The following is a 9,014-nucleotide window of genomic DNA, read 5'->3' as shown; positions in this document are numbered from 1 at the left end:
AAAATTAAATTTATACCTAACAGATTATAACAAATTTTTCAATTTTCAAAACTGATCCACAATTCAAGCACATAATTTTTGCAGATTGACTCTCTTCTCACCTTCTTAGTTTCATTCACCATTGATGGCTGCCAAAGGACTGCAAAATTCTTCTTTGCTTTGTTTGGCTCGATGATTTTCATATAGATCAATCTGTAACCTGAAGATTAATGATGAAAGAACCAATGAATGAAGAATCCAAATATCGAACACCATAAAATCATTCAGGTTAGCAATTCGTCCTCCTTCATCGGCTATGTACATTACATTTTTTCATTCCTTTCTTTCATAATTACAGCTTCCAAATGACCGCATACGTCCTTGCCACTGTCTCCACCTTCACTGGAACCTGGTAATATGAGTATTCTGATATTTTAATTATACCGTGCATGTTCATCTTAGATTGTACATATCATGTTAATGTTAATCATAGATTATATCTCTGTACAACATGTTTATTTGTTGATCTAAATCTTAACACCAGATAACAAGCGGCGATTGAAACATACAACAAAGTAACTATCTTCTCTTTCAAAACGAAGTCTGTTTACGAAATATAGTTCTCATCCTGCAGAACATTTAATGAGCGGTATGTGTGTCTTGCAATATTTGTTTATGTTCTGCCAAATAAGTATTATGTGCTGAGTTTATTGGGTGTCATATAGCAAAGAATTGTTTGTTTTCTGGACGTACCAGGTTCATCAAGTTATGCGGATGAAAATGCACACATAAATACTAGCCAATCTTCTGACATTACTGAAATTCCTAAGCATGGTAAGGTGTTTGTATTACTTTTTTACTGTTTAATTTCACATGATTAAATCTTGTTTTGTATTCAAATATTGCCAAAAATCCTTGCTTTTTCGTGAACCAGGTTCATCAATTTTTGCAAATGAAAATGCACATATTAATGCTAAATAATCTGTTGACAATACTGAAACGCCAAAGCATGGTTTGTGTTTTTTTATTTTTTCTGTGATATTTAAGATTATTAAATTATTATGATATGATTAAATGTATGTTCTGTTTAGTGTCCGAAAAACTAAACAACCAGACAGGCACACAGATTTTGAAATCAAAACAACAAAGTTCAGTGGCCAAAAACGCAAGATCTGATGCTACATCAGATGCAACGAAGCACGGTAGACATCCATAGACAAATTTGTCCTGTCGTCGTGATCTACGTTTATATTACTAAATGATTCTTAAATTGTTGCAGGAACAAAACGAATACCCATGAATCCTATTGTTAAATTTGCAACTGCCCATACTACTAAAAAACCGGTAGTGAACAATACTAACAAGGTTTCAACAACAGTGAATCAGTGTACGTGTATTAAAAGCAACATTTTGTTGAATTTTTTATTTCCATTCAATGTGTCATGTACACATGATAAGATTCTTTTAATTTTTCCTGCAGCACAGAATCGAGTTCCACTGTCAATATTGAACCTTAATGATTTCTCACATGGTTCCAATATAAATCGTGTCCCACGTACATTTGAAGGATTACCTCTAAATTTAATGGGTAACTTAATTGACAGTGAGCGATGCAGATATCCTAGTGCCTCGTCTAATAATTTTGAAACACCACCCACATCGAAACTTGGTAATTATTTACATTTACTGATGTTGCAAAATGACATTTAAGAATTGTTTGTGGTATAATAAATAGTAACACAACAGCTAATTTGGTGAACAAACAATTACAGGTCCAGGTAGATTTACGCCGTCACCATTGAGTGGTACCACATATACTCCTGTAAATTTTTGTTGCATTTAAATCAGTTAATTCCTCATATGGAGATGGTCAGTGTTTACAAATGTTATTCATTTAATTTCCTATATGCTTCAATTGTGATATTATCCTGTGAAATTTGCAAGGTTACAGAACGTGAATTTGCAAGGTTTAAAAATTTTATCCTGTGAAATTTTTTTAGTTTAAAAGTGCTGATTTACCGGAATTTAATCATATCTGAATTAATCATTTTAATTTGTAGATTTACCGGAATTTAGGAATGAACAAGTTCCAACTCCAAAATCCATGACACATATGGGACAACTTAAGATTATTTTTGAACTTCCAACTTCTGCAATAACGCGTTCTAACAATCTAGGTAAAATTCAGTCAATACCTGAATTTTTAAATTGTATTGTGATATTGTGACTTCCGAATATTGCTATTTTCGTAAATAATTGCAGATATACCAAAATCTGTAAATATAGCTAAACCAGTTCCAAAATGCACACAACAACTGGGACAGAATAGGATTAATTTCCAACTTTCGGCATCTACAATTACAGCTTCTACAAATCCAGGTATATCATCTCATGAAAGCGTAAAATTTATTAAATATGGAACTAGATATGTTATTGTGTTAAAATTAATAGAATGCAGATAACACATGCTCGTTTGTGTCAAGATCAAAAAGACCTTTTAAAATTACGCAGAACCTAAAAGATCGCAATTATCTTGAGTTTTTTTGATAATGTGGAGGTGGAGGATCATTCTGAAGGTAAACAGCTAACAAACGTGATGCATTGATATCGTTATCAATTTAATTAAATTTCATATATCTGATCATTACCATTAATAAAAAACAGAAATTTTAATGGAATTCGGCGGATGTGATTCTGACGAAGAATTTGATCTTCACACTAACGGTATGATGGTAAACTGATTTTGTAACTGCATTGAATGTAATATATTGATTCCTTTATATTGTGTTTTTTAATTATATTTGACAGACCTTTGGCATGGATATATGGATCTTGGAAAGCCCGACAAACTTTGTCCATACTGTAAAGCCATTATGTGGAATAATGAACGGAATAACAAATCAAACAAGCATGTGTCACCAACTTTTTCTATTTGTTGTCGGAATGGGCAGGTCTAGTTACCACCGAAGAAACCTACTCTTCCGTTTTTAGCTAAATTGTTATCTGGTGGAAAGAAAACTCAGCATTATAAAATAAAGATCCGGATATACAACTCACTGTTTGCTTTTACATCAATTGGAGGTAAAATTGACAATAGTATAAATAGAGAAGGAGCTCCTTACATTTTCAAGCTCTGTGGTCAAAATTATCATTTGATTGGAAGCATATGCCCGACGTCTAGTGAATCTTCAAAATTTTGTCAGTTGTACGTATATGATACTGAGAATGAAATAGAAAATAGAAAGCGAGCGGTTCCTGGTGAAAGAGATATGTCATAAGTCCAATCATGTATGAAGATTTAGGAATAACTTTTATGTATTATGTTTTGATTTTATTGATATTAATAAAAGACTTGTTTTGTTTTTATTGTGGGCTATATCTATTTAAATGTTTAAATAAGATATACCATAGTTTAGAGTAAAGCTTTTTATGGATTGTGATGATATCATAATAATGAGACCTAAAAGATGATAACTCTAAACTTAAATAGTTCCTGGTCGTAGGATTACTAACTGGTAATTAATAATCCGCAAAGATCGGTACATACTATGCTTGCTTCATTATGAAGGATGTCTGCTCTCATAGACATTTGTGTGGTGACACTATAGCTAGTATGTAGGTGCTTATTATAGAATAAGTTCACTGAATATGACTCACACAGCTGAACAACTGATGGAGTTCACTCACATGTTAGCAGTTGATCACATAGTGATAGTTGTACAAGTATCCTTAGACTTGAGGTCATCATAGTCATCTTGTGTACACTGAACTATGCTTTGGTTTAGTTCTTAGTCTCAAGGGACAATTATAAGGGCTCTACTGGGTATAGAAATTTGTACACGAAGATAGTGTATGATCAATAAAGGATCTACTCCTTCCAGTGAAGGAAGAGAATGTTCAACACTGATCCACTTATGCTAGTTCAGGAATCTCTGGCTAGAGTGAATGAAATTAGAAAGGAGTTTCTAATTTACATTAAATAGAATAAGCATAGTGAATGGGAAAGCAAATGATTAAATAAGATTGGCTTGACACAAGTTCCATGCCTTGTATTTAATCGTGACATTGCAGGGTAGAAGGAATTGATTGTACGGTAACTACTCACTAAATAGGTTCTTGGTATTCTAAGCAGTGAATTCGTATTATCCGGATAGTCGCGATATGCTGTGAAGTATCCCTCACGATGTAGAATAAATATGATTAATTAATCATATTTAATGAATTAGAGAATTTATATAAATAATGATAAAATAGTTTCATTATTATTTATTTCTACTATCGGCTTAATATTGAACCTACAGGGTCACACCATAAAAGAGAATGATTTAATGGTGGAGGAATTAATTAATAATGGCTGATAATTATTTATTTATGAAATAAATAATTAATTGGCAAATTTAATAATTGATTAAATGAGATTTAATTGATTATAAATTAATTAAGAAAAGTATCTTAATATTATTAATTAAGAATTTAATTTTTGGAAATTAAATCAAGTGAGAGAATTAATTCTAAAGAGTTTAGAAAAAGGATTAATAATTAAAAGGTGTTTTAATTATTAGTGAGAATAATAAAGGGTTAATAATAATAATATTTTATGGGAAAATTTTCAGCTGAAAATTTTGCCTATAAATATACTATTATAGACCATATTTTTGCCTCAACCAAAAAGATTTACAAAACCCTAATTCTCTCCATCTCATCCTCCTTCATTACATCGTTTTCTTGGTGGATACCGGTGGAGTGCTTCACACTTGAGGAGCAGCTTCTAAGGATCTCCGTTCATCATTTTTGGATCGCCATTAAAGACCTCCATCTTTCCATTAACGTAAAGCTTCTTAAGGTAAACATACTGAACTACGAATTAAATATTATTTTTCGCATGGATCCTGCGGAGGGTTTCGGTTTTTTTTAAGATTTAAATTTACGTTTTCGCTGCGTTTATATGCTAAAAACCCTACAATTGCATCAGAGCTACTTGCGAAAAGTTTTTAATTCATTTATGTGTTTAGCTGTTTTCGATATATGAGCATGTACGTGATTCACCATGATTTGATGTTGATATAATATGCTTATATATGTATGGTTTTGAATATATGATATTCATGTGAGTTGTATAATCATAAGATGATTATGTAATCTGTATATATACTGATATATACATGATTTATGTTTGTTCTAATTATGAGAATCATATTATATACGGATTCTGAATTGGTTGCTGCAGATTTGCTGAAATCTGGGTCTGGTGTCCGATTTACGCAAACGAATACCCTATTCCATAGGTAAACGAGCATCTGAACAAAACTGATAGTTATAGCTATCAACGACTCGTCTGTAAGGCGTTTGACGTCGTTTACTTCCCGTAAACAGTGATTCTTGTTTTTCTAATTTGATTCTGATTATTCTGATTTTTGTCATATTTTCTTTTTATGATTAGATCATGGATAATATGATATGTTAAGATCATATTATGTGTTTTAACATGCTTTTATGTGTTGTATGAGCATGGTGGATGGTTATGGCCTTTCGACCTTAGTGTAATGGTTTTTGTTTTGGTTTTAAATACGACTTGCATGTCGTCAATCTTTGTAATCATAAATCTCGAATGTAACTCGAGTTATTCTTGTAAGTTCATTAGATTAGTTTTACTTTCAATCATGTAATGTAATTGAAGACTCAAGAAGGCTATCCAATGGAGGTGATACAAAGAAAAAGACGAGGCATACAAGAAGTCTAAATAAAGAAGAAGACTTATGTAATAAGTAGTTGTATTTATTTCCATCACCATATTAGATTGACCTTGATCTTTATCATGAGCTTGATAAAGATCACATAGGATGGGGCCATAACCAAACACATTTACTTTATTGCACTTTACATTTACTTGTTTATTTAATTTTATATATGAGATATATGCCTATGTTTACCATGCGATGATAGATTTAGGTGAACTTAAATCAATATAAGGCGTGCTCTAGAAAATCTAGAATAGGAATCGTTTCTTGCCTTAACAATAAATATTATGAATACGATCATGAGATTCTTGTGTTTATGAAACACGTAATTGAATATGAATTTTCAATATTGAGAGAAAGGATGATTCTTTCAACAACAGATTTCTATCTGTAAGAAAGGGTTATTAAGTGACGCCTCTTGACAATGCTCCACCCGATCTAGGAATCATCTGATTATCGATTATTGATTTGAAATATTTAATTTAAAAGGAAGAATCTCTTTATAATATGATTATGATTGTAACGTAATATAATCCCTCTAAAATTAAATAATATCAAGTAGTAATTGGCCAATGACACAACGGGCTTGTGTCGGTCATAGCCTTCCAACATGGTAGAAAGTGGTTCTTATTTTTAAATCATTGTCGTTTCGTGCTACAGCCAAGGGCTTTGATTTCGAAATAAGAAATACTTGTCTATTACATAGAGATGTGTACATTGAATTAGAATCTAAAGGTCGGTATGTGCTACAGCTGTGGGTCGTTGGAGACTGATTCAATTGTACGAAATGTTGGGTTAGACTTGACTTAGAATATTGAGTTTGTCGTGCCACAGCCGTGACTCAATTATTCAAGAGGCTAAACTTATATTAGGGAATAACATAAGATGTAATTGACAAGAGTTGTCTGCCTATTAAATATCACATGACGTTTCGTGCCACAGTCGAGGTTGTGTGATGGAATGTAGGATCCCTATTCCCACTAGCATTATGAATGCTTAATTTTCACTTAGGGGGTTGAAAAAAAATTAGATAAACTAGTGGGAGACACTTATGAATAAAGACCCGATTCATATAGTGTTTGGAAATGAAATTGAATATTTGCTAAGTGTTGTTATGTGTTTATCATTTACAGATTTACTATATTCGTCATGTCTTCTACACTATCACTCCGGAGCATACTAGATGCTCACAAGTTGACTGGTCCTAATTTAGCTGTTTGTTTTCACTGTAACAAGTTGGGGCACTAGAAGAGGAACTGCAAGGTTTACCTTGCAGAATTGAAGAAGAAGGGTAGTGAGACTACCGCTTCTGATTCAAGCATGTTCATGATCGAAGTTAATATGTCACTAGGTCAAAATTCTACTTGGGTATTAGATACCGCCTGTGGTTCTCATATTTGCAATTCGTTGCAAGGACTAAAGGGAAGTAGGACTCTTGAAAAAGATGAGGTGATTCTACGTATGGGCAATGGAGCAAGGGTTGCGACCATATATGTAGGATCATTTAGTTTACATATGCCTACAGGCAAGACTATTATTTTGAATAATTTTTATTACGTTCCCTCTATTGTGAGGAATATTTGGATGTGGATGGTTTTTCATTTATTATTGACAATAATGAATGTTTTATCCTTAGAGAGATTCTTTTTTTGGACGTGGCATTTTAAATAATGGTCTGTATGTATGTGACGTAGAGCATGATTTACTTCAGATTGAACAAACTAATAAAAGAAAACGAGATGATGAAAATCTGACCTACTTATGGCACTGTAGGCTAGGTCATATTAGTGAAAATAGACTGCGGACATTGCATAAGGAAGGGTTACTTGACCCCTTTGATTTTGAATCATATCCTATATGCGAGTCTTGTCTATTGGGTAAAATGACCAAATCTCCGTTAAGTGGACATGGAGAGAGGGCTGCAAATTTCCTAGGATTGGTACACACAGATGTATGTGGACCAATGTCTACGCAAGCCATGGATGGATTTTAGTACTTCATTAATTTCATAGATGGTAGATCTAGATTCGGATATGTGTATTTGATGAAACACAAGTCTGAAGCCTTTGAAAAGTTCAAAGAATATAAACATGAAGTGGAGAAACAAATCAAACACAGTAGTATAACTCTTCGATCAGATCGAGGTGGTGAATACTTGAATGGAGAGTTTCTAGATTATCTCAAAGAAAATGGTATAGTCTCCCAGTGGACTCCTCCATATACTCCACAGTTAAATGGGGTATCTGAAAGGAGAAATCGAACTTTGTTAGACATGGTTCGGTCCATGATGAGCTATGTGAATCTTCCAGTACTCCTATGGGGTTATGCATTGGAAACCTCAGCATATTTACTGAATAAGGTGCCTTCCAAATCTGTTCCTCAAACACCATATGAGATATGGAAAAAAAGGAAACTGAGTCTTAAACACGTTAAGATTTGGGGATGTCCAGCTTATGTCAAGAAAGTTGACCCAGATAAGCTGGAATCTCGATCCGTAAAATGTAATTTTGTGGGATATCCTAAAGAGACTTTGGCATATTACTTTTACACCGATCATCGGGTGTTTGTCTCCAGACATGCTACCTACTTGGAAAAGGAGTTTATCCTTGAAGGAAACAATGGGAGCAAAATTGAACTTGATGAAGTTCAAGAAGCACAAACCACTACGGATCAAGTGGAAACACATGTTTAGAATGAACAACCTTTTGTGCAACAGCCCATTCGTAGGATAGGGAGAGTGTCTCGCTAACCTGAGAGGTATTATGGCCTTGTCATTGAGAATGAAAATGAGTTGTCAATCATTGATGATGACGACCCTATGACCTATAATGAGGCTATAAGTAGTGTTGACTCACAGAAATGGCATAGTGCCATGAAATCTGAAATGGAATCTATGTATACCAACCAAGTATGGACTCTAGTTGAGGCGCCTGAAGGTGTTAAGCCTATTGGGTGCAAGTGGGTATACAAAAGAAAGATTGGAGTAGATGGCCAGGTGGAGACCTATAAGGCCAGGCTCGTGGCAAAAGGATTCAAACAAAGGCAAGGGATTGACTTTGATGAAACTTTTTCGCCTGTAGCCCTGTTAAAATCAATTCGGATTTTGCTTGCGATTGCTGCTTACTACGACTATGAGATCTGGCAAATGGACATGAAAACGGTCTTCCTCAATGGGGAACTTGAGGAGGAAGTGTATATAACACAGCCAGAGGGTTTTCTTTCCAAGGGAAATGAACACCTAGTGTGTAAGCTGCTGCGAACCATAAATGGTTTAAGGCAAGCTTCTCGTAGATGGAA

At 33.8% G+C, this 9,014-nt stretch overlaps 2 long non-coding RNA genes across 2 annotated transcripts; both read left to right on the top strand.

Moving 5' to 3' along the window:
• Positions 1-333: 333 nt before the first annotated feature.
• Positions 334-887, top strand: LOC141671711 (uncharacterized). Its single transcript, XR_012555230.1, has 3 exons — positions 334-391; positions 524-628; positions 736-887. It is a non-coding gene; the product is annotated as an uncharacterized LOC141671711 (long non-coding RNA).
• Positions 888-1,783: 896 nt separating this feature from the next.
• Positions 1,784-3,241, top strand: LOC141670951 (uncharacterized). Its single transcript, XR_012554850.1, has 5 exons — positions 1,784-2,156; positions 2,242-2,358; positions 2,431-2,555; positions 2,644-2,703; positions 2,788-3,241. It is a non-coding gene; the product is annotated as an uncharacterized LOC141670951 (long non-coding RNA).
• Positions 3,242-9,014: the final 5,773 nt, after the last annotated feature.

Source organism: Apium graveolens, chromosome 7 (assembly GCF_009905375.1).
Source record: "Apium graveolens cultivar Ventura chromosome 7, ASM990537v1, whole genome shotgun sequence".
Classification (NCBI taxonomy): Eukaryota; Viridiplantae; Streptophyta; class Magnoliopsida; order Apiales; family Apiaceae; genus Apium; species Apium graveolens.
This window is presented reverse-complemented; position numbering and strand designations above follow the sequence as displayed.